Source organism: Gambusia affinis, linkage group LG06 (genome assembly GCF_019740435.1).
Source record: "Gambusia affinis linkage group LG06, SWU_Gaff_1.0, whole genome shotgun sequence".
NCBI lineage: Eukaryota > Metazoa > Chordata > Actinopteri > Cyprinodontiformes > Poeciliidae > Gambusia > Gambusia affinis.
Window position 1 is genome coordinate 9,624,210 of NC_057873.1, and position 25,967 is coordinate 9,650,176.

Genomic DNA, 25,967 nt, shown 5'->3' on the forward strand with positions numbered 1-25,967 from the left:
CGCCAAAGAAAATATTTCAGTTAGGATTTGATTACAGCTGGGCACTTATAGGCAAAAATAATCAAAGATCCCACTGTGAAGCTATCCAAATAAAGAAAGGGGAGCTTTCATGTTTTGAGAGAACACATATAGTTAAGATTCTTGCCTCAGCACTCTATGCTTGTGTATATTTTAATGACTCTGTGGCAGCTTTTGGGAGCTTATTGAAGAATATTGTGGTCAGCCAATTTAAACCTGTCGCAGAACGAAATGCCCCAGCCTTCATTAGGTTTGTCAATATTATGCGGTCAAGTTCACGTGTTAATCATCACCACTGTCTCAGTAAGGGGTCACAGTTCATAGATTTAAGCAGGAAGGCTGGCGGTCTACATTTCTCACAAAAGCTCTGAATTAAGTGGAAGTCAAAACTCGAGATGCATACCTCCTGGATATTGGATTTTTTTTAAGCCAATAAATCCTCAAAAAGAGCAGAAAGTAGTCCTACATTCATTTCAAAAGATTAAAGTATCAAGTATTCAATAATTTTATAGATTCATTCTACACGGATGTTTAATTTATGTTAATTTTGATGAATATGAATTACAGCAAAAAGAGAAAAGAATCATAAATCCAACTGAGAAATTGTGAAGAAAAATAAAAAAACTGTACCAAGTTGAGATTGCCAGACAATACAATTGGGTAGGTTAGATTCTGAGTTTTACTTGAAAGCCATGTGAATATATTGAAAGGGTGCTAACATTTTTTGGAAAGCATTGTGTACATATGTTCTACTTCACTTCTTTTTATTTCCCTTCTCATTGGTGGAGGTCAGTTTTCAGAACCAACTTTCATATTTTCAACAAAAATTGGTTGCAAATGCAGTGAGGCATCATGTGAAACGTGGAGCAACGCTTCTTCCCAGCTGATGACCTTACTACAAAAGCACAGGGCACTAATGGATGTGCACCAGCCTGAAATGCTCCACATGTACTCCCACTGGAACGCTAACATGGTGAGAGGACAGCGGCTGCTTATTTTGTATCTCTTTAGAAAAAGCTTCACTAGTGTTTGCGAGATACTGATCATCCCTTGAATAAGGAAACTCATTCACTGACTTATCAGTGAATGAGTTTTCTTCCACAGAAAGCCAATTCTTACACAGAGATGTGTAAGAATTGGCTGTCATAATTGTTACCGGGGATTTCCTCCTCTCGTGTTTGAACTGTCGACATGGTTCCCATGTTCACAGCAAAAAAAAAATATGTATAACAAAACTGTTTTTCTCCAGTTTTGGATGTTTTAGACATAACAAGCAACACATACCCACATCTCACTATTTTATTTTTGGTCACATTCATCTCACCCATCTCTCCACTTGCTTATTCCACAGATATGTTAAGGTGGACATGTGCTTCATGTTTGGTTTGGCACATGGGAGAAAAAAAAATCTGTGAGGCTCAGCAGTGATGTCAAACATATTTGAGACTTGAAGCTCTGCACATGGCCCAAGTGTCCACTTCGCTGTCTGGTCCTTTTATCTGCACTTCATTTCAACACCATCCATCCCCTTTCACCTCTCTGATTCTGTCAGAGCACTTCGCTCCATCTTTTATGGAAGCTGCCTTTCTTCTTCTTTTTAATAAATGTGACATTTAGTAAATATGACTCATATGTTTTAACTGAGCAAGAATGCCTTAATGGACATTCAATTTTTGATCTGTGATGACAGTAAAAATACACACTATTTTTGAAATAGAAGCTCATGTTTTACATAACTTTGCACGTTGTTTTAGTCTTTTTTTTTCTCTGTGTGTGCTTGTCACAAAGAGAATTACTAAAATATGTATTAAAATATCTAAGAATGGTTATTTTTATTTCACTTCTTACATTTGTTTATCTTTAGAAAAAAAAAATCTAGTGTGTAGTTGCTTCCACAATACTGGTTTAAAACAGCTTTACAGGCCTGTAGTAACAGATATACTGTTACAGCAAAGTGCTAGTTCAGGCTACGTTGCTGTGGTTTACCAAAAGGGCTGCGTGGGATGTAGTGGTTATCGTTATTGCTTCAAATTAATCAAATCAACTTCTATTTATAGAGCACTTTACAAACCCACTTGGGTCACTTGATCCACAGAACAAAACATTAGAAGCAAACACCGCTAAAACAGACAAAAAGAACAGCCAAAATGATTCTGTGATTGAATCCTGGTCTGGTCTCCATCTACATGCAAGGGTTTTCTCCAGTTACTCCCTTTCTCCCACAATCCATAAACATTGCTTTTATTTGTTTAGTCTCTCTAAATTACTCATAGATGTGAGTCTGCACATGCGTGGTTGCCTGTCCTGTCTGTTTCCATGTTGCCCTCTGTGATGGACTATCAACCCATCCAGAGTACACGCTGCTTCTCGGCCACTGATCGCTGGAGATAAGCACTCATGAAAACCAATCACGACCAACTACAACTACTAAAAGAAATAAATACTTTTATAGGTTTTGATCTAGTAGGTGAATAATCCTTTAGGAAAAAAGAAGAGTACAATCCCTCATGCATTAAGAAAGTTTTGTCGCTGGTAAACTACATGTCTCAGCTCAAGATATAGGTTTGTGAGACGAGATGAGATTTTAGTAATATTTTTTGGAAAGCATCCAGTTTTTTGTGTTGTTTGTGTACATAATGGTTTCATACTTCACAAACTGTTTTAATGAATATGATACAGTTCAGGCTAATCAATGCTAGCGCTAAACGCTTAAGCAGATGTCAAATTTAGTATCATTACCATTAGTCTGTCACATTACTCTTAGCATTTACAAATTATACATCACCTTTCTTTATTAATATTTTTCTCTCTCTCCAAGAATTAAAAATTTGGGCAGACAATTTGAACTGGGCTGATACCTCTGTATAGGTTTTGTAGTTGTTTGTCACCCAAATGGTTTGTGAGCAGACACTGTGAACTCATAGGGCAGGTGTTACCTCCGCTCTAACTCCAACATCTCCACTGCATTTCAAACTTTGAGACAGTATGTCAAATTTAAAACATCTACCATTATAACAGAGAACTATTTAACCAGACAAGGTCACATGATAACTGTAGTTGGGTAGTGCTTTGTGATAAACATTTTGTCTTTTTAGTATCCTAACATTTTGTGTCATAAGATCTCAAACCTACTGAAGGAGTTGGTCTGACAGAAATAAAAAACAAGAACTTTTGCTTTTTACTTAACAAAACTGATTCAAAGCACAGCCTGTCATGGTGCCAGCATAAGGCTTTACCATAAAATGCAACGTTTTTCATGTCACATCGTTTGCTTCTTTAAGAGAACTGATGAAGCTTCATAATTATATTCAGCTGTACTCGTTCTGCTCGTCAGCTGTGTTCGGCAAAGGTATCACTTAGACATAAAGTCACTGAGAGATCTCTTCACATTTTTAACAAGGGAAATATTTGCTTAGCTAATTATCTGTCTGCAAATGGGCTAAAGGTAAATTTAAAGATAAGAGCTTGTTTCCTTTATAATTTTAGACCACTTCAGAGGCAGTTTTACCTGTATGCTGTCTCAGGTGTAATGTTTTAGGTGTTGGATTTATATTGTACTGGAAATCCTCATGTCCTATGGATGTTTACATATGTTTATGAATGAAAGTCATGTTAAAGGTGTAGCACTGTGTATTTTTAAGGCACACAGTGGCATTTTAAAGTACAGTCAAGTATCAATGTTACCTTTAGTTGCTATAAAAATTCTGTATACATCAAACGTGACTCAAAAGTAATTTTATTTCCCAATTTAATGCTTTGAAATTAGGCCTGTGTCTTTAAGAAGCTCCTGCTCTTTCTGACATTCCCAACACTCCCTATTTTCAACCTTTTTTATGAGCACTGAACTGTGATGTAGTTTGTATGTTTAGCTCAACGGACTTGCAGTTCCACCAGGCGTTTGCTAATTACTGTTGTCGCTAGTCTGAAGGAGCTGAGTGGGAGGAGGGCTGCTCTGCTCTGTCTGGAGACTGCAGCTTTGAGGAGGAACTTTTTGACGTTAGTAGCGTTTCTTGCCATAGATAGACTTTTTAAAAAAAGGAGAAAGTCTTCTTCAGCAGAACCAGCGACCTCTTATTTCTGTGGATAATGCTCGTCTTGCCCAGTATTTCAGTTCAGGTGCACAGTCATGTTTTGGTAGGTTACATAGTTGTGCCATGCTTCTTCTGTTTTCAGACTATGGTTAGACCAGTACATTTGTTTTCTATTAAGTTAAAAACAAAAACTGCATGAAAGCCTTGTGTCCGTTTTAACACTTTTATGTACCATTTTTGTTGGTTTACTATATAAAAATTTCACCAAAAACACACTGAACTTAGTGGATTTTAATGTGACAAAATCCAGAATGTTTTGAGGAGGGGCATAGTTTTGCAATGTATTGTATTTATGACGTTCTTAATCATAAAAACCATGAAACTGTAAATAACACATAACTGGTGTGGCCGAACTCAGTCTAACTCCTCTAGAACAAGGTGTCTGGCACTAACAGACTGTTTTAGTGGATTTCTTTTTACAGGGTGTTGCTGCCAACCAAGCCGTCAGAAGTCCATAAAATTAGGCATTTGTGAATCAGTTGTTCACTGTTGGCCACAGGACAGCAGAGTGAATTTAAAGTATTGCTCTCTGTTGTTAGGAAGTAGGCTGGTGTTCAGAGCTGCCTGAAAGACATCGTAGTGATTACAGTGTTAATGCTTCCAGTCAGTACAGAGAGAGATCTCAAGTGTTGAAGCTTTTATTTTACTCAGATATTTTGACTAGATTTCTTGTAATAAGTGAAAAATAGAGTGTTCCTCATAAAATCCAGACTGGCAGTATGCTATGGTAACACCTCTCTCTTTACTTTCTTTCTTCTCATACTTCCCTCTCATTCTCACGTTCTTTTCTTGACAGCATGTCCATGTTCTGCTGACAGAACCCATTTTTGGGCTCCCATAGAGATAATGTTAATGAGAGACAGACTCCCACAACCTCAACTTCCCCCCTTTTTTCCTCTTCTCCTCCTCACAGAAAAAAACTGGAGCAAAAATGAACGAGAAGGCATCATGTACTTACTGTCTCTTCCAGCAGAGACAAAGTGCCTGGTAAACACAGTAACACAATGTTCCTTTCAGAATATCCTAGTCTAAATGTTCCTAAATACACTGTTTAGAACAAGTGGTTTTGAAATTACAATAAATCTTTTGACATTTTTTTAAACATCAGTTTTTCACACCCAAAAATATTTGGATGTGGAAGAGAGGTGCAAAGTTTTCTACAATATATCCATGTTATGAACATGAATGTTGGTCTTGCCAATCGTTGCCTATGTGGTAATAATTACTGGAAAGGAAGCTACATTACACTTGTGACAAAGTTAGCTTTTTTCAATCTATGATGCAACGAGTGTCCAACTAAATGCATTCAAATGAGACAGTGAACATTGCTTAATTTTTTGTAGAACGTAGAACTTGAAGGTCTTCTTTCAGACATAATTTTACCACGAAAAAACATGAATGAACAGAAAAAAACTGAGTTTGTACTAAAATTTGTACATTTGCAAATTGATCATCTGTAAGAAGCCCATGCAACTGATGCTTACTGGATATTTCCTCTTTTTGCACCTATTCTCTGTAAGGTAGAGGTGGCTGTATATTAAAATCCCAATAAATCCACAGTTTCCGAAATGCTCAATAACGCCATGCTTGAAGTTATTTCATTCCTTAAATGCCTAAATACATTGAGCTGTTCCAAAATGATTTGCTGACTTTTTTCTGTGAACAAGCAGTTAAAAGGGTGAACCTAATAAAGTATTCAGTAAATATGAGCTTCAAGCAAAAAGTCACGTCAGGACAACATAGTCTTGGATGAGTGAGCAGCTTTTGGTTCTACTTTCTACCAGGTCTCAGGTTTTTCAGAAAAACTCATTGTGTTTTTTCTTTCTGAGCTAGATTATTGTTTTTTGTTGTTTATCACTGTAAGTTTGCCGTGCTGTGCCTTAGACAGTGTATATTTTAGTTTGCTGTCATTCCCTGACATTTTTTGGATCCCTGTTTGGGTTCCAGTGGGAGATTAACTATTTGCTTAGATAAATCCAGGCACTAATGGCATTCCTTCACACATTTTACATAAAAGCTGTCTAGAATTTCTAGGTTTAATAATTAATGGAGAGCTGCATCCTGTGCAGGAGTATCCCTGCCTTGCCTTTGACCTAACTATATTTTTTTCTGTCTTGCAACTGAATGTTGGCCTTTGAAAACCCAGTAGAAAAAAATGTACATTGTATTTCCTATAATGGCATAAACACTTAAGAGACCAAAGCTGTTTTTCTTTAGGCTTGTAAAACAGGCTTCATTTTTGTGATTTACTGCTTTTTCCTGCCGAGTTAGCGGCTAATTTGTCTGAGAACAAAAAGCACAAACAGCCGACAAGAAAAAAAAAAGGGATCCTCAAGCTTCAACATCTACATCTTCAAAGAAAAACTGGCTGTCCCTCCCTCTGAATTATAGGCACTGCATCACTACTCCCAGATCCTTCAAAAAGCTATTCCACAGCGGAGTGGGAAATTCCAATAAAAACTGTCGCAGCAGGGGAGGGGCGTCTTGCCTTTCCAGCATAAGAATGTGCGTCTGTCTGTAAATAAATAAGAAATATCAAAACAAACTTCAGACAAGCTCATTTCCACAGACTCCGAGCACGTAATCCTTTGAAAGCTTTCATAAGTATAAAAAGAAAAAATATTTGTAACAGACATTACAATAGACAAGATTGTAACTAGTGAATATTGTGGGATAATATTCAGTATGCACAACTTGACTATGACAAACTGATGTATGAATGAACTAAATCTGAAAAAAAAGAAAAAAAGTTATTTTCTGGGCCTTCTTTGCTTGTCAGCTTCTTCTACCAAAGCTCTTACTCCCTCAGTGTTTTATAGCGCAGCGACTGCCAACAGTTCTTGGCCTTCTTCACAAGGAAACTGAACAGAACCGGACTCAGCATTCACCCTGGGAGCAAAACAACACTTCAGGTCTAATTAAAATCAGTAGGTGGAACCTATTGTAACCTGGAACCAAATCACACCCCAAAGTACCATGGACAACAGAAAGAGGTTCTCTGTAGATGTCTTGGGAGCCAAGGAAAAGCAAATAACTGAAATGAAGAAAAGAACAATCTGTTGTGAATCTTCAGGAAGCAAAGTAAAAAAGGATTTTGAATAGAAGAGACATAAATGGAGGTGAGCTGTCTGTCCTGCTCTCAAGGTTGCAGCTCTTACTATCTTGCCTGCTTCATTAGATAACATTTTTATCATGTCTATGTGAAAGGAAGACAAACTTTTTATGCTAACATACAGGTGAAGCAATGCCAAGACAGCCTCAATCTGAAAAAAGCGAGTCATGCAAACTTGCATGTCAGCTGCATTGCATTTTGTAGAGTTGTAAACTGCTGTCATGTTTGTTTAGTTGATCACATAGAACACTAAGCTTGTATATACACAGAAACAAGAAGGCTTGCTTAAGGTGGTTTTTGGATTTGGATTAATGATCAAAAGGGAAAATGGAAACACATTTGCTGAGTAAGTTCTGTTGTAGTCAACTTTCACACCCGCTGTTGAGTCTATGCCTTACAAAAGGGATGACACCCTAAAAATTTCAAAGTCCAAACCTCCAAACGGAGGGGAGAACTCTAGCCTAGTGTGGCCAGTAAGAGGCTCTCCAGGCTGGGATGGAAGTGATGGAACCCTCTCATCCACTGGTGGTGGTGCCAGTGTCCTTCTGGACCAATAATTAACTCATAATATCCTGTTGATAAAGATAGAAACGATTTAAGAAAATAAATATCCTTCCATTAATTTCACATGTAATGCTTTTCAAATGCACTATGCTATATCTTAAACATATAACTCTGCAGTATCAGAAAGTTAAATTCCTAGGATTATTTTAAATGCATCTTTTGTTTTCTTACATATGGCTGCCTGAACACATATTGCCCTTTCATCTGGATGCATCACTCTTCTCTGACACAGAGCACTTTTCGTTTGATTGTCCGCAGTAAAAGAGTGGTGTTTTTGTCATGGGGAGGGAGGTGGGGCAAATGGACTGAGAACAGATAAAATATGACAATACTCACATGAAAGGGAGGCCTTTTTAAACTCAGGAGAGACATGAAAGACTCTCTCTTCCTCTCTTCTCCTCCTCTCACTATTGCGTCCTTTTGTTGCATCTGTCTCACTCCACGTGCTCCCTCTCTCCCAGCCTTCGCCTCTCCCTCATTATTGTACATTCTGAATCCAATTGTGAATGCTAACAAGGCTTTTAGCCACACTGAATTAATGTATCTGGTGCATTTCACTAATGTGCTACCTTTCAAATGTCACCTTTTATGCCGTTGCTGTGAATACATCTTAGCAACCGTGCATTAAATTTGGGTTTGTTCAGCCTAAATTGCTTGGCTGTTGTGCTAAGCTCATATAGAGTCAGACATGTTATAAGCCTTAGTCTGATGTAAACAACAGAGTAGAACTATAAAGATGCAGATTAAATGTGAAGTCCTTCTAAACTGCAATGTCAGCAAATTCAAATCCTTTAATGATTTTGGATTTAATACTCAACTTCTTAGATCTTCTATCCATCTCCCTAGATGTTTTCTTTTCTCTTTTGGTGAATGGTAAGAAGAGATATTAGGAACATCTTTAAAATTATATCAGTATAAAATATTTCAGCAACTTAGTTATGTTATATTTTTTTCTCTAGCATGGTCTAGATGTTCTAGTGTGACTTGTGTGAGGATGGACAAAGGAGAGGTCTGACTGAACTTGACCCTTGCTTCTGGATTGACAAAGAAGGTAGTTTAACACCCTCACATTGTTGGCTTACTAAAATATATTTCCTTAACACTAGGGAATAAAATGGGAAAATTTTTTTTGCCAAGGGACGTTTCTTCTAGTGATGCTTGAAAAAAATAACAAAACCATAACGGGTACTTTCAGTCAGTGGACAAGCACCTTTTTTAAATAACTGAGCTTTATGAAATCTTTGTTCTACCCTTTTTAAAAATAGAAGAAGTCCAACACACATTTGATGAATAGCTCTCAATTTCAACCCCGCTGAGTTTCACCCTTACCTCCTGTGGTTCCACAAAACAGCTTCATTTTTAAGAGCTTCCATCTGTATGGAACATGGCCGACTCCGATGGTGAATTCTGAATGACCAGAGGCAACCTAAAGACTGCCTCAACTTTGCAACCGTGTACAATTTTATAATAGATACTTCTGCCAAACAGACCAGACTGTTTAAACAGATGCTTGAACAATAAACTATATATAAATTCTCTGAATACAAAAATCAGCATTTGATCAATTATTTCTCAGCAACTACTCTTGACAAGCTGTTAGATTTTTAAAGTTTTGAAAATTCCCCTGCTAGACCACTTAAAAGCATTTTTGAAGACTGCATATGTTCAACATTACTCTGACAGTTAATTGAATATTCATTGGCTTAAACTACATCCATCATAAGACATTTAATTGTTGTGGTTACAGTATGCAGTAAAATATCTTAAAGGCATTTGATACAATTTTAGTGATTGTTTCAAATTCTTTCATACTTAGTCCAACACAAAGTTTGATCCAAGAGATCTTAGACTAGACTGTGGTTGTTGTGCATGGGTGCATGGTATGACTTCCTTTAGTGGGAAGAATTTCCTGTGGAAAGTTTCAGAGGTGAAAGACAGTGTAATGTATTGCTGAATTGTCTCTAGTAAGAGTAGGAAGAAATATGGATCTTAATGCTTTTCTATACCTCTGTATGTTCTGGAGCTTTACAAGATAATATATTATGCAAGGAATTTGTTATTAGTTGTATTTTTTGACCTTCACCTTGACTTACTGCAGACAAGAATCAAGTTATTTCTCCAGCTATTGTTACTAGACATCTGAAGCTCTGTCATCAATTATGAAACAATTTTTAACATATTTATTGTTTTTAATCTGTTATTTAGGTTATTGAGTCATCAGATTGGTGTTAAGTGTTACTGTACTCATTCAGCTTTTTCAGAAACACGTTGTCATTCAGGAACAAGTGTTCGGCCTTGTTGCTGTAAAAGTGCTTTATAAATAAAATTTCTACTTCTTCATGAAACTTATATACTTCTATAAGCATATGGACGGTGAATCCTGACTTTAGTATTGGGGCCATCTTTGCTTAAAGCAACATGTTTTGCACCAAGATAATATTTTAGATTTGAATATTTACATTGATCATCTCTTTTATTGTCCCATCACATAGTTTTTTTAAAATAAAAATTAAACACCCATAGGTTAAGAGGCCTGTGCAGCAGATTTATAAGTGTACAAGAAACACATGTAAAAAAAGATGCAATTAATTGAAATTAAAATTATTAGCACATTAAGATCTATGTAATTAATTGAAATTAATTTGTCACAGTCCTAATTTAAACTTTATTTCTCTTAATTTATATGTATTTAGATTCTATCAATCAAGCATCTAAACATTCAAGGGGTACACATTCTTTCCTCTGGCACTGTATATAATAAACAAATGAATGGGATAAAGTTCTGTTGGCACTCCTTTTTGTCACCTGAATCCTGAAACATGCACCCCTTCAGGCTTCTAGTTATGGGATCAAAGGTCAGAATGAACTAATGAAACGGTAGAAGGTCGAGGGTCAGGAAACAGCAAAACCCCTTCAGGAAGCCACCTTTCTGCTTGCCTGTGCTGGTACCGGTAAGGTGGTAATATCTAAATTACAGAAGATTAAAGAGTAAGAATTAAATGAAAACCAAAATGAGATAGGAGCATCCTTGTCTTATCAACATTTTTACCATAGAAGGGTTGGGAAAAGATCAAGGGAGGCTTAAGATGGGGAAAAGAGCTGTTTTAATCTTTTGATCTTTCTCACCTCCCATCAGCTCCTGTATCAAACAAATTACCCAGAACGCACCCCTGCACACATCAGTCTCATTATCCTTCTCCCTCGACTCAGAGACACTGGGTAAATAGCTCTGTCTGTCGGGAGATGAAGAATCAACAACATAATGAGACTGCAGATGATGAGCCTGTGTGTATATGCGGATGTGAGCCTGTGTACATCAGCCCTGGATGCTCTGCTTCAAGTTTACTTGCTCAGATTAGAGTTTGAATTAGCCCGAGACTCAACAGCACTAGCTAGGCTGTAGGATTGCATGAGAAACCGCACAATACATATATTAAAGTGAAGCGAAGCCTTTAATTTATTCGGAACTTGTTTATCAGCTGAAATAGAAGCCATGTGGAATGGTTGCCTAAGAAATCCTGAGGATTGAAATCATGCTTTTGATGGAAACCGCTGTCTACGCCTGGATTTAACTGCTGGATTCTTGTATAACAGTTTGTCATATTTTTTGTAGAAAGAGTGACATGAAATATGATTTTTCATGCAAAAGCAAACTGAGGAAACCTATAAAGTGTCTCAGTGACAAATGGGAATTTGATGAATTCGCTTTAGCAAGACTGAAATAATTAAACAACTTTAGTGATTCAAAACCTCCTCGAATTCTAAGTCTTTCTTCCCTTTGTATTCTCTGTACCTCAAAAAACATTTTCCATCCATCTTCATCATTTTAGAAAACAAAATGCCTTGAAATATTCATTGTTCTCTCAAACAAGTCAAGACATTGTCCAAATAACACAGCAGCATACGGACCTTCGTGTCAGCGCTAACAGTATGGCAGCAATCATTATGTCTGGCAATGGTCGAAGGTCAGAGGTTAGGGAACATTCACCATTAAAGGAGCCTCTTCTATCAACACGTTTGTATATAGCAGGAGGGGGCAGAGCAGTTCCCATCACTACACACATCACTTGGTCCGGTCTTGTGATTGATGGCACACATTATAATGATCTGGAGGGAAATTAATGGAAATGGAATGATGATGATAGAAATGAAACAGTAATACTGTAAGCACCAATTTCATTGGTTTGACTCATTGCCTAATACAGTGATAGACTCCACTTCTGTGGTGCACTTAGTTATTGGAAAAGCATTTTATACAAACAAAATAATTGAAAATGCTCTGAATGTGACATGTTTTTTTTTTTTTAGCAAAAAGACATTGTTGTCTGTACACATCTAGTCATATTTCAGAGTTACATCTGATTAAAAACACAGTAAAATATTTGCAACATAAATATATTCCATGCTTTTTAAATTTCAGTAAGAGCTCAGTTAGGTGTTTAGCTCAAAGCTAAATATTTATTGAGTTGCTAATATTTATTGACTTGCTGATATCTGATAAGTGGTCTATTTAAATAAAAGCTGGATCTTGTGAACTTCCATTTAACTTCTGTTGGTGTGCTGGTGCAGTCAGTGTTGCTGTAGATTCATTGGTAAACTCCCAATGTTTACCAATGGGAGTTTACATCTGTTTTGCTATTAAAACGACTCATTATGTTTAAGCTGAAATGTTGTACTTGTCCAGAAGAAAAGAAACAATGGCAAAGAGGTGGAATGAGTAACATTTGAAGCAAATCAATCATGCCAGCAGGAGTTTATTTTGGTAGTCAACTTCCAGTTATTGGCAAATGAATTTGCATACTTGCTGAATATTTAGCTCTGAGCTAAATATTTAGGTTAAAGCTAATTATTTATTTTGTAAGATGAATATTCATCCTAAAAATGTTGCTTGCTAAGTAACCATATATTTTGAGGCTAGATATTTAGCATTCTAGCTTAATATTTTGCTTCCTAATTAATAATTAGCCACAGCCTGTCATCCATCTAATGGGTTATTACAGCAAGATAATGTCCCATCTCACTGTTGTTCTAGAACCCCACATCACTCAGATCTCAATGTAATAAATAGAGCATCTATGGTATGGTGGAAAAAGGAAATGTGTTACATTTGGGACTGGAATAGAAGAGATCAGTCTAGTCTAAAGAGCAAATCTAGAAAAAAGTGTCCATAAAATGTAACAGCTAGAGACGTACTCTTTCATCAAATTACGTAACAATTTGATTTGTAATGGACAGCCACATTTATCAAGTCACCGAGTAGAAGTAAGAGTTAGCTGAAAAAAGGCTCCCAGGGCCAATGATTGAAATGTGTCTAAAACAACTTAGAACCAAAGGCCTGTTCTCCCTGTGGACTACACACTGAGAAGCACTGAGCTGATGATAGTAAAGTGAGAACAGCCCAGTGAGTCTCCAACTGAGGGTGGTAGACAGGGAAAGGAGGAGAGTGTGAGAAAGAGGGAGGAGGTGAACGTGATAACCTTGTCTCTCGTTCATTGCTGTCTGCTCAGTGATTTAATTTGGTCGCGCCGTCACACCTGGGCTAAAGCTCATCCATCACAGGTACAGCAAGATCCCTCTGTTGCTGGCTCTCTTTCTTCATCCTTCCATTCTTTCAATCCCATCTTTCTCTGTTCTTCACTCTGATCCTTACATTTATTCTTTCAAGCTCGCTCTCCATCTATTTGTTTGAATCCATCCACAATAAGACGTCTTCATGTCACTCTTTTTCAGCCTGTGTGACGTCTCTGTCTATGTACGGTATGTACCTTTACTCAGATTTCTGGCTCTCCAGGGAATTTTAGTCCTATTGGGAGTGTTTTTTTTTCTAAATGTACTAGTAACATGAACAACAAGAATATGTTATAAGTTGTCTTTTGTCATCTAAATTTCCAAATTTACTCTTTATAAATTACAGCATTGCTACATCAATGTGGAGGTTTTAGGAAATTATTTGAATTCCTCTTTTCTCAGGATGGAATGATAATATAACAATACTTTTTACAAGAACCAAGTCCCCTAGTTTGAATTTTATTTATTTTTACTTATGCACAATGAGTATAGAGTTTACATCCAGATTAAAATATTCTCCCCACTAATATTTAGGCACTCATACCTATTGTTTATTTAGCCATCCACAAGTATATGGGATTATTGTGGCAAAATATGTAACTGTTGGTGGTTGATATAGTTGATTTTGGCAATGGCAAAGAATACAACTTTTGTATATTTCTCTTAAGACTGAGGTCGGGGCGACCATTGCAGGGGCTTTATGCCTGGCCAGCTTTATCTATACCACAACTACTTTTGATAAGTGCTTGGGATTATGGCTTATTGGAAAACCCAGTTGAGCCAAAGCTTTACTCATCTAGCGCAGATTGTCACCACCAGATGAAAGGAAAGTGGTAAGAATGTTCAGAAACATTCCAGGATCACCAGAGATCAAGCCTAAAGTTAAAGCACCAGTGTCACTATTCAAAGCACAAATGTAACAGAAAATATCACAAGGTTGTGCAACATAAAAAAGTCGTGATGTTTCTGATCTAAACAAAGTCTGTCCCGTTACTGTCAATATAAAACTTTCTGGTGAGCATCGTCACCTTGACATTTATGTGAACTTGATCAATTTATGTTAAATTGTTAGCAATTCCTGAGATGCACCATTATGTTGACAAAGTCAACCAACAGACAATGTCATTCTGCATTGATTGCCCGATTTCTAAATCATTTGCGTTCTAATGTTTTTGATGCTTGGAATTAAAAACAAGTGGTCAAATAGAAAATACCAATGTGTTGTAAACACATGAAAATATCACAACTAGCCATCTTATCCATTAAGACCACTAAACATGGCTTCAGTTTTTAACTAGAACTATTTCAATTTGTTGTGCTTATTGCATTTAGGACCATTTTGGAGATAATAGACAAATCAAACCAGGAATGTGGTAGTCTGAACTGATGAGAAACACTGACAGATGAGAAACTCATCCCTGCGTTTATCCTTAGTCACATTGATTGCTGCAACAGTGTTCACACAGGACTGCCATCTAATATCTCCTTAAAATTTGTCAATTGCGCAAGATGATGCATTTAGAAACAAAGGGAAATCTGGAATTTGAGACTTTCAACTATAAAAATAAAAGGTAATATTTCTTTTTAAGATAACTTCCAATAACACTTGCTAAAAAGAATTTGTAGATAAAAAAGCAATAAGCAAAAGTAATTTCATTTAGTAGCCCTTTATAAAGAAATAAGTTATGATCATTCATTTGTCTATTCACTGGTAGACATAAAAGAGTATGATAAGTAGAAAAAGTATTTACACGAGTGTATTGAATTCTCTGTATTTTCTGATTTTTTTCCCCACAGGTCTGTGTCATGCAAACATTAGTGCATCCCCACGACATATTGGTACAGTCCTCAGAGCGCTCGGCTGGATTCCTGGCTCAGCTTGGGCCAATCTAATCAACGCATCCTGCAGGGGACATGGGACCCACCTGCTGTCAGTCCATGGGAGCATGGACTCTACAAGTTACACACCTCAGCTCATCCAAGTGAACATAACAAACCACATCACATCCCACTGTAAGTGCATTCTGATTTATATTTACACATGGTAAAAAAAAATCTGGAGTTGGTAAATCTTAGAGTGACAGCTGACAATATGCTCTCATATATAAAATTAAAGTCTTTGTGTTTACGTAATTTGTCACACAGTTTTGCCATCCAAGTAGTAACCGTGATAATGGCCTTGCCACATTAAAGTGACGGGAGGAGTTTTCTGTGTATCATTTGAGAAAAAATAAAGAAATATATAAAGACAAACAAAATCTGAGGAATTTTTCCAACATGTTGAAAATAATTTCTGCAACAGGGAGCAACAGGGGGTTAGGACTATTCTCTTCCCATTTTATCTTTTAATTGTAAAAGTTTGGATTTTGTTCAGATATTAATATTCCAAGTCAGACCACTGGACCAGCTGACACTCTAATAGACTGTAAATCCATGAAGCCTCACTGCATCCATGTTTAAAAGTAAACTAACAATTTTTTTCCCTTTGCTCACAGATAATTTGCACTACTCTCAGCCCAAATCTACATGAACACATGGGTCAGTTTACTTACCTAAGTACGTATTAATTACATTATGGACATTGCATGTGAGGAGATGGATTGCTATTGATCTGTTTGACCACAAGATGCTAATCAATTAACCACAAGATGCTAATCAATTAATGGGAGGTCTATGCTGAGGCATAGACCTCCCACTCTGCACAGCGCTAAGTAATTTCTAATTAACAAATCCTCTCCAGGAAATACAGTACCTCCTAATGTCTGTGTGTGTGCAGGTGTTTGTGTGTTTGCATGAGAGGATAATTGTATGCCCATGCATTTCTATGCATCCGCAGTAGCATTGCATGCTTGTAGGTGAATGTGTTCCGGCTTACTTTCAAATGGAGTTGGCAGCGAACAAGGTGGGCTGCCTAGCAGGTTCTTGACCCGGTGGCCTCAAAGCAGCAGAAGTTGGCAGGGAAAACTGTCTCCTTCTTCGCAGATGTTCTTATAAATATACCTCAACAAAAAGACAAAAAAAGAATTCTCACTGTCACTTAAGTTGAGTGTATTTAATAAGCAGCTCATCTCTTCAGTACTGTTTGTTTAAAGTTTAGAGAAGAAAGAAAATATCAGAAAAGCATTGCCAGACTTTGTAGCAAGTGAGAATTTTCTTCCACAAGCAAAAGAGATGCTACCATGTTATTCATTTGGAATTTTAAAATAGCATGAAAACAAATAAAAAGAGACATCTCGAGTGCAGCATGCTCTCTGAGGTCATGCTGGTTTTCTGCCATGCTTTGGCACTCACTGAAACCGTGGCAATAGGATTTTCGGGCTGGAATTACAATCCTGCTTTCATCCTAGAAGGGACTGTGGGATATTTTATTAACAAAAGAGAAAAAAAAAAAACAGACAGAAAAAGACAGGGTTGCTTGTGCCTTTGCTCTTTTTTTAAAGGTGAAGGTGAAGGGCATGCTGAAAGAGATGTTACAGGGAGAAGTAAAAAAAAAATCTCATTCTCATCTCCACAGCCTCATCCCCAACCCCCACCTGCTTTTTCCCTCTCCTCCTCTCATTTTGCCCTTCTTCATTCCACCCTCTCGATCCACTCTCAACCCCTACCTTTTTCCCTTAGACAAGAAACCCAGATAACCCTGCATCACCACATCAAAGAAGAGATGAGAGGAAGATGGATGGAGGGGGACGGAAGGAGGCGGAGTGGAAAAACTCAGGGAGGAGGATCAACAAAAGGTGGAGGTCAGAAGAAAAGAGGGAGAGGAGTGTGATAAGGAGGTGGAGCAGTAGTGGGCAGAAGTGCAAAGAAGATGGGGACACCTGAGCGGGAGTGAGATCTTCATTTCTATCCCTGTATGTCTCCCTTAGTTTCCCCGTCTCTCTCTCACACACACACACACACACACACACACACACACACATTGCTTGGATGTCTAAGCTTTTTTTCCCCATATGATGAGCGAGTGAACAGTTCAATTAGCCAAAGCTGCCAAAGCTCGTTGAGTCTGCATTCCCCTCTCATCAGACGCAGCTGTCCAGCAAAAGCAGAAACATCAAAGTCCCCCTTGATACACTGAGTGTTGCACTTCCCTCTGATGTGTATGAGAGTGTGTGCTTGTATGTGAATTTTTGTTCAACTGTAAGATCACTCAGCAGCTACTCTGACCCATGTCCCAGCTAGAGAGGAGAATGATAATTAAGTGAAAGACATTTGCTGACATGTTCACAATTTGCCCTCATCTGTGGAGGATCGTTTCTGCCATCAACTCAGATTATGCCTCATAATATCTCATGTCATGTTGGTATTCGACTTTGACTTAATTTTCATGATGACTTTCAATCTGGAGCAGATGGATTCTTGTTTAATTTTGAAGCATAGAATGTAAAGTTGTAGTGCATTTTGTTTGTAGTTAGGAGTCGGATTATTTGAGTTCCAAGTCAAAGAAATCAACTGGAACTCTACTTGAAGGTTTTTTCACTATGACCAGTTTAAAAATGTATATCACTGCTGCTGGAAAAAAAAATCAAAAGACAATGAAAAATAAGAAAGTAAGTGACAGATGCAATAATAAACTAGCATGTACAAGATTAACATACATTTACAAACAATGTGAAATAGATTGTTTTTGTAATAATGCATTTGAATTGTTCTTTTTACTGTTTGTACTGGTTCTTCAACAAACAGCTTCAATAAATTTTGGAATCAAGAATTGGGTAGCGTTAATTGGGAGTCTGCAATAAATATAAAATATACAAACTCAAATACACACATGCTCCTTAAATAATGTTTAATAAAATTTTTCTTTTTAAGTTAAATAGAAACTACACACTCTCAACAACCATTTACATCATAACTGATAGAACTAATTTAAATTGGCTTGCTTTGCAGCACAGACCTGGAGAACTTGAATACTTCCAAATTTACTTGTATATCATGTTGCGGTTATATCAAGTCCATAGGACCACTGAGGTGCAAGCTACTGAATTGCAGCTATCGTTGCCCCTGGGCAGTCTGACAGATTAGGCTGCCATGCTCTGGCACCACTGGTGCTGAGCACAAGACATGATCACAACTTCCTTCTTCACAAAATATAAACAAAAAGAAGAGTAGTGATAGTAGGGTTTTTCTTTTGTTTTTGGGAAAAAACCACAAGTCATTTTTTGCCCTACCGCACATTTGTTTTGATCCTACTGACTTAGAATGCCATGTGCAGTCGCCGGTCCGGTTGGCATTCACAAATGCGCTCGAATCACACCAGAGTTCACTGTAGTTGAACCTAGACCTAGGTTTTTAGGCAGATCAGTGTTCGCATTTCTGGTCTGCATCAGAGTTTATTTGCCCATGACCTGCCCAGACTAATCGGACTTTCTAGGCATACAAACAAATGTTTGATTAAAGTGGACTAAAAAGGGCTGGTGTGAATGAACCATGAGTATCAACCCCCGCCCCTGGAGATGTTCCTCAGTTTAAATGGAAACTGTGTGGAACTGAACTGGAACGAGGCACTGAGCTCAGTGCTAGTGGAAAAGGGTCATTAGACCTTTACTCTCCATTCCTGCTTTCAGATGCATCTGAACCCAGGAGAACAGGAAGAGATCACAGAGAGGCCAAGAGAGAGGAAGTGGGGGAAAAAAAGATAAATGAGGTCTTCAGTTCTGCTTTCGTGTCAGGGCAGAAGAATACATGAGGTGAAGTTTGAAGAACAAGGGTCAGATGACCCTTGCTGGGTATGAGGTCAAGAGCGAGATTATGGAAAGGGTGAGGCCTGTGGGTGGTGTGTCGGGAGGAGAGAGAGATGAAGGAGAAGAAGACATTTAAAACATCAGAAAAAAATATAACAAGAAAATAATGACATCAAGTCAAAAGGACAGATAACAAAAACAAGTACAAAAACGAAGAGTGATTGCATGCCCTGCCAACTGGGGGCAGTTCCTCCACTTTTTCCCCCACATACAATTTTTGTTACTTAACTACGTCTGCATACGTTATGATATTTCAACCATTAAACTTTTACCATATTCTGCCCATTCAGAACATTGCAGCTATGTCTTTTGGTAACGACATCTTGTATGGTTTATAACATTTTAGTTTTTGTGGTAATCTTAAATTCCATTGAAATGAATGGAACATCCACCATAATTTCTGAAAAATTCTGCTAAAGACTTCTTGATGTGAAACTAGACTCAGGTCCTCTTAATATTAACGTTAATATTAAGAGGACCTGAAGAAGCAGCACTTCAGTCCATGTGAATGTTGCTCTGGGATTATCCAATGAAGCTTCTTGGACATCAACTCTCAAAACATCTTTTATGAGAAAAACTTGAAATAAAAAAAATCTACTGATTCAAGAAAACAAATGTAGATGAAAAGGAACCAAAGGCTTTTTATGCAGAGAAAAAATTTATTTACAAATAGCTGTTAAAAGGTTACTTTTTCTACTTCTATTTATCTGAGCTTTTAAAAACCTGTAATATTTGGAGTATTTTATGTCGTAATTACCTTGGTAATTAGATGTCCTTATTGCTATTAACCTATAAACATGTAATTAAATTAAACTTAAATCTTAAACGTAATTATGCTTTTACCACCATGTATCATTGTAGGATTGGTGCCTTGTTTCGATATTTGTCCTAATATCCTCTAATAAACCTCGACGCACATGAAGTTAAATTCCATTCACATTTATTTATATACTGCAATTTCACAATAAATAAATTCTCAAGGCATTATACAAAAAAAGAAGATTATTTTGCACACAAAGTAACTTAATAAATAAGGAATTTCTGAAGGCAATTAGTTGTGCTGAATATTATCTAAGGGTATCAAAGGAAAGGGGACTGATTAATTGTAAAATAATTTACATTCAGACTCATAGTGTGTGTTCTTTATGGTCTCTCACATGTTGTAGTTTTATATGCACTGCAGAATGCTACTGAGTCTTACTGAGTGAAGAGTCAAAGCAAATATTTTTACTATTGGGAGATTTTGTACCTTTTCCAAAAGACCCTTGAGACTGGAACAGAAACCGAGCTGCGCTGGCAACCGTATTTGTTCCGGTGGGCTGTCCAAGATTCCTCTCAGTTCTAAAACATAAAGTGAGTAACCCAGTTTGTGAAGGATTTGGTCATGGGAAGAACCGCTGCAGCTCCGCCAGCGCCACAAAAACAGACCCAGACGAAGACGAATAATGTGTGCAGCTATTGTCACACTTGGACTCTGAGTCATTCCCGGTTCCTGCCTTTGATCCTGGCAAAAGCCTTGGCAGTGTGTGTATGTGGGGGTGAGTGTGTGTGTGTAGCATGAAGAAGATGCTGATGTGGGTGAAACAATAACAGGTTTGTTGCTAATACAACCAGTCTCCCCTTTGCATGGCCTTGTGGTCATCACAAGGAATGTTAGTTCTCACAGCTCATGCAGACTTACACACAACATCCACCCACACACACACGCAGACACAAGTTCCATAGACAAACACACAGATCAGTTCACACACTGATCCTCTGATCTACGCAGCCTGTGTAAACCGTCAAAAGGAAGATGTCATTTTACACCCTGAGGAGCTCATAGGGTGTAATTTAAAAAGATAGAACAAATTATCTGGGAATTCATTGTGGTTATAATCAGGAAAGTGGCATTATGGAAGTGTTTTAAATTTCAGCTGAACTTCAAGGATGTATAGCAGCAACTAAAATATATCCTTCACTGCCTTCTTCATGCAAAATTTCATTTGAATAGCTCTTGTTTAACCCACAATGTGGGCACTCCAACCAAAGCCACACTCATTTGTTAACATATTTTGCTGATGTATGTGTAGTTTCAGGCATGTGCAGGAGATTTGTTATGATTTCTCGTATCTGTGGGAGGCAAGCAGTTAAACCCGATATGCAGACGAAAATCAACGCAGGGAAGAAAGGGGTCCAGACACCAAACAATACGTGTTTATATTCATGTTTGCCCATTTACTTCCACTTTGTTTGCTTTCTCTGTAGGCCTGGGTAGTATAAGTGTGGGGGTTGTACTTGGCACTGAGATGTATGTGGGCATAAAAGATTAGGAGGTTGGGGGTCGAAGAGGCAGATGTTGGGATTAACCGGTTGGGTTGGATTTGGGGCTGTTAAGCTGTACATAAAGACTGAAGAGGGATGGACGGCAACCAGGGGGGTTGGTTATACCCATGGTTCTACACGTAATAAAACATAAGATCCTTCTGGATTTTGGTATTTAATAACTCAAATAATTATCTTTAAAAACATAGCTTTAATTTTCAGTCACACCAAATCATTAATTTTAATATCAATATTGAATTAAAAGACTTGAGTTGGTCAATTAATTGGTGAGCAAGGAGGGCTCTATTTTTACCAAACAGCTGTCGTCTTTCCCTTGTACTGTAATCCACACCCAATAAGTAATTTCTTTAATCCAAATGCTGGTTTCACACTGCTAAAACAGAGTTTAAGTGTTGCTAAACAAAAAGTGAGTCAAAAATTGTGAGCCATTGTTTTGGTTTGGGGAATAGCAGGAGCTTAATCATTCTTCACAGACCACCATTTTAAAACCTCTCCATAATTGTCACCCTATGATGCAGAGTCGTCCTGTCCAGGATGTACACTATCTCTCATAAAGGTCACTGGACATACACATTAGGTTTCCTATGACCCTGCATTAATAATAACCTTTAGACAGTTGGTGGATAGATAGTTGGTCACTCTACACCAGTGGTGCCCAAAGTCGGTCCTTGAGGGCCCAAATCTGCATGTTTTAGTTCCCTCCCTGGTGGTAGTAACAACCTTTTCAGCATGTAAATGTTCTTTTTAGGCCTTAGTTGCCAGAAACACCTTTGTTATACATTAGTGTAATGTGTGCAAATAATCTCTCTAAAAGTTGCCAGAAATATCTTTGTTGTACAATGGTGTAAAGTATGAAAGAACAAAGGCAGTGTGCCGTGGTCCAAATTGCTCAACCCACTCTATGGGCCAGGAATTGAAGTTGTCACATTGCCAAACTGGAGCGAATCTGTGAGAGGTGAGATGAACTACACCTCAGACAAATTACAGAGGCTATTTTCACCTAGAAACACACTGGTGTAATGCTATTCTCCTGCTGTTAGGTTTGTGCTATTTAACAGAAGGAAAAAGGAAACATTTATTGACAATTTGGTATAATCCAGTAGAGTTTGACCACTGTGTAAATTGACAAGATTCAGAGATGTTTTCCCATTATTTATTTAGCTACCATAACTATGCAGATGATACATTATGATGTCACCAGGTGACCCTGAACCCACCCAAGCACAGAACAGATGCTTAAATCAGATACATGTGTGGATGTGCAACAACTTTCTCTAACTTAACAGAATCAAAACTGAAGTTATCTTTGGATCTAAAGAGGAATGATCCACAGTCAACGCACAGCTAAAGTTATTACAGCTGGAAACTAGATATCAGACCCGAAATCTGGGTGTAGTGATGGACTCTGATATAAAAGTTCAGAGCCACATAAAGTCAGTTATAAAGTCAGCCTTCTATCACCTGAAGAACATTTCCAGGATTACAAGACTAATGTCTCAGCAAGATCTACAAACACTCGTCCATGTGTTTATCTTTAGTCAACTTGATTACTGTAACAGTGTCTTGACAGGTTTCCCTAAAAAAAAAAAAAAATCAGATCCAACTAAATAAAAGATAAGTCATTATCCTTTTAAGTCGTTTCAAAAGGAACTTTTTTTCTGTGAGAAGGATAATCTTGTCCCTAAAGGGTACAAGTACTCTGGTGAGAAAGAACATGTTGCTCTTTTATTAATTCACTAATCCCAAGTTCCACAGGTGGGCTGAAGTTTTTGTAAGTATACAACATATTCAAAAGTATTTCAAGCCACAGGAATACAAATATTAAAATCTTTAGAGATCATATTGTTACCCTATTGTTATTTGTGTATTTATATGCATGTTGGTTGTATTGGCAAGCTTATTTTAGTTACCATAAGACTGTGATTTTTTCATTTGTTTAAATGCACTGGATTATTCAAGGACGAAGAGCTTTTTTTCTTGCTTTTCTTGTATTGCCCGTGTAACCCCTACAATACCCAGCTCATTATAATAACTTGATATACTTCCTTCTTTTCCTTCACTTTAGGGCTGTAACAATTCCTCGAATGATTTGAGTGCCTCGATTATTAAAATTCCTCATGGAGAATTTATGTGCCTCGAAACTTCGCTAAATTATGTTTTATTATTTAGTGCACCGTTTTGCACCCGGGGTCATTATTTGTGGTGAGCAGCGCTGTCACTTCTGCCTATGAGTTGTTGCTGCATGCGAGCAGCATGACGTTTAACTTTCCTACGTTTTACCAGATTTTTGGTAGGAAGAACAAAGAGTGAGAGACTGAAATTGAGAGAGAAAACCGAATACTCGATTAATCGTAAAAATAATCTATAAAGTACTCCATTGCTAAAAAATTCTTTAACAACAACCCTACTTCACTTCATAAAGACTGGGTGAAAATGACATTCCAATTTATAGAAACTAAGCATAGGGTAAAGTATGATTCTCTATTGCACTAATATTAAAAATATTACCAAAAAGAAGAAAATAATTAATATTTAAATAGATCAAAAAAAGCACAAAAAGTTGATTTACCTACCAACTCAGGGATATATTTTTACAGAGTACAGAAGAAATAATGAACACATTCAATAAATATTCAAAACTTTCCTTACATTAAATGATTAAAAGGACACACAACACAAAAATTACTTGTGAAATACAGAATTATACTGTTCCCCATTAAATCAATGCTCAGTTTTAGGGTGCAATCAAAGTTATTTTCATGTAGGTTTACAGTTAGGATCCTTGGCGCGTGTAGAAGCTCAAGATTCCCATTAAACACAATGTAAAGAAGCAACCTTACCAGTCTGAAGCTAATCCTCTGGCTCAGGATCAAAAGAGCAGTTGTGTGCGGAATCCCTCTTCATCGTCCTCCGTACCAGAATGCAGGTTAGTGCTGATCCACATTGGCAACACAAGTCTCTTGACTATTTTAGCAATTAGCTCAAAAGTAGTAGCGTTAGCTTCTGTGCTAGTTTAGCTTAACATACTCAGCTGAGTTTTAAAAACACAGTTTAACTCGCTCCCTCGTGATGCGCCTCGTTTACAAACTACTCCGCAGTCGCTATAAACAAACGTAACGTGACCTAGGTTTCCCAGAAGTATGTTTCCTCCATGAAAAAAATCCCGTTCGCCTCGCCCTAGCGCCTCGCCATGGTCTCTTTCTTCTTCTATGCTTCCGGTCTCCCAGCGGCAAACTCAAAACAGCATAACTATAACTGTTAGAAACAAATTAAAAAATACCGGGGATTACTTCCTCTTCTTCTTTAAGATAGTAGGCAAGCAACATTTAGATGGGGGTTACTTGTTTTTTTATCTAATAAATAAAAACACATTGTCCAACGTTAACCCAGGGAAGAATAAAACCATTGTACTGTTTATGTTTTGGGGGGGAAAAAACTACTGCTTTACATCTGGTTTTGGATTTAAAAAACAACATATTCTTTAAACAAAAACAATTGATTTTCTGAATAATCAGGTGACTACACTTTTACTTCTAAAATGACATCTGATGCAAATTATGATGGCAAGTCATTATGGAAATGATATGCATTTTGAAGCTTCTCAAGAAAAGCCATACATAGTATTGTTTTGTGGTAGACAGAAGAATATTTGATATCATTACAGTCTTAAAATTATAATTATAACAAAAATGTATGTACTAGATCGAACCCCAAAATGTTTTTGAAACCAATAAAAATATGTAATTGTGCTTTATAAAGCCCATCAAGTTAATGTGCAAAGAAGGGCAGGAGGAACTGGATGGACGTTTTAAAGGTGACTGGTTGTCATTATATATCTGGGTGTACTAGCATGTGTTTTTGAGTTTCTAAGACCAACAAATCCGAAGACTACAAGCGGGGAACGTGAGACAGGGATGTTAGGTTTCATTTAATCATCTCCTGATGCTAGTGTAAACACCAAATCTGATTTGAGCTAATTAGGTTTGTAGTCAGGGTAAATAGTGTAAAAGGAGACTGCCTGCACGCTCAGCAAACCCCCACTCACTCTCCCCATGCCTATTCACTCTTTTTTTTTTGTTATTGGAATTCATAGCTGACACCAAGCTGTATTACTTTTCAGCTATTTTTGGTTGATTAGTTTTCTACTGAACATAAAAAGGATCTTTTCTGAGTAAACATGTATCTAAGCTCTGTATAAAACCAGTCTGTATTCTTATAATTTTGCCCCTACTTTGTCTCTTCTGGCATTTTCAGCACAGTCTAGAAAAAGTTTGCGGTCCAACATCTTGTCAGTCACATCTTCTTTCTCTGCCCCACTCAGCGGACTTAGTAATTTAGTCACACTGATTGCATTCTCCCACTAATCTAATTCTTCCCCCCTTCAGTCCACCGGAGACTTCAAGTGGATTCACATCACATCCATTTCAATGGCCCTCTGCTTACCCTCAGCCACCTCCCTGCGTCCTCACGACAGCAGCTAACTTTGGACCCGTAACGCTCTGATCACATTACAACCCCGCTCCATCTAGATCTCATTAAACATTCACA

The 25,967-nt window shown here is 37.5% G+C and overlaps 1 long non-coding RNA gene across 5 annotated transcripts in view; it reads right to left on the reverse strand.

Annotated features, from left to right (window-relative positions):
- LOC122833019 overlaps positions 1-24,801 on the reverse strand; it is a 90,182-nt gene extending 65,381 nt beyond the window's left edge. For 2 of the 5 annotated variants that reach the window (XR_006370924.1, XR_006370923.1), the window contains exons 1-2: positions 24,260-24,801; positions 16,229-16,353 (exon numbers count right to left, since the gene is read on the reverse strand). This is a non-coding gene — a long non-coding RNA (uncharacterized LOC122833019). Of the gene's footprint in view, positions 1-11,773; positions 11,893-16,228; positions 16,354-24,259 lie in introns of all 5 variants that reach the window. The other 3 variants (XR_006370920.1, XR_006370922.1, XR_006370921.1) reach the window with 2 other exon arrangements.
- Positions 24,802-25,967: the final 1,166 nt, after the last annotated feature.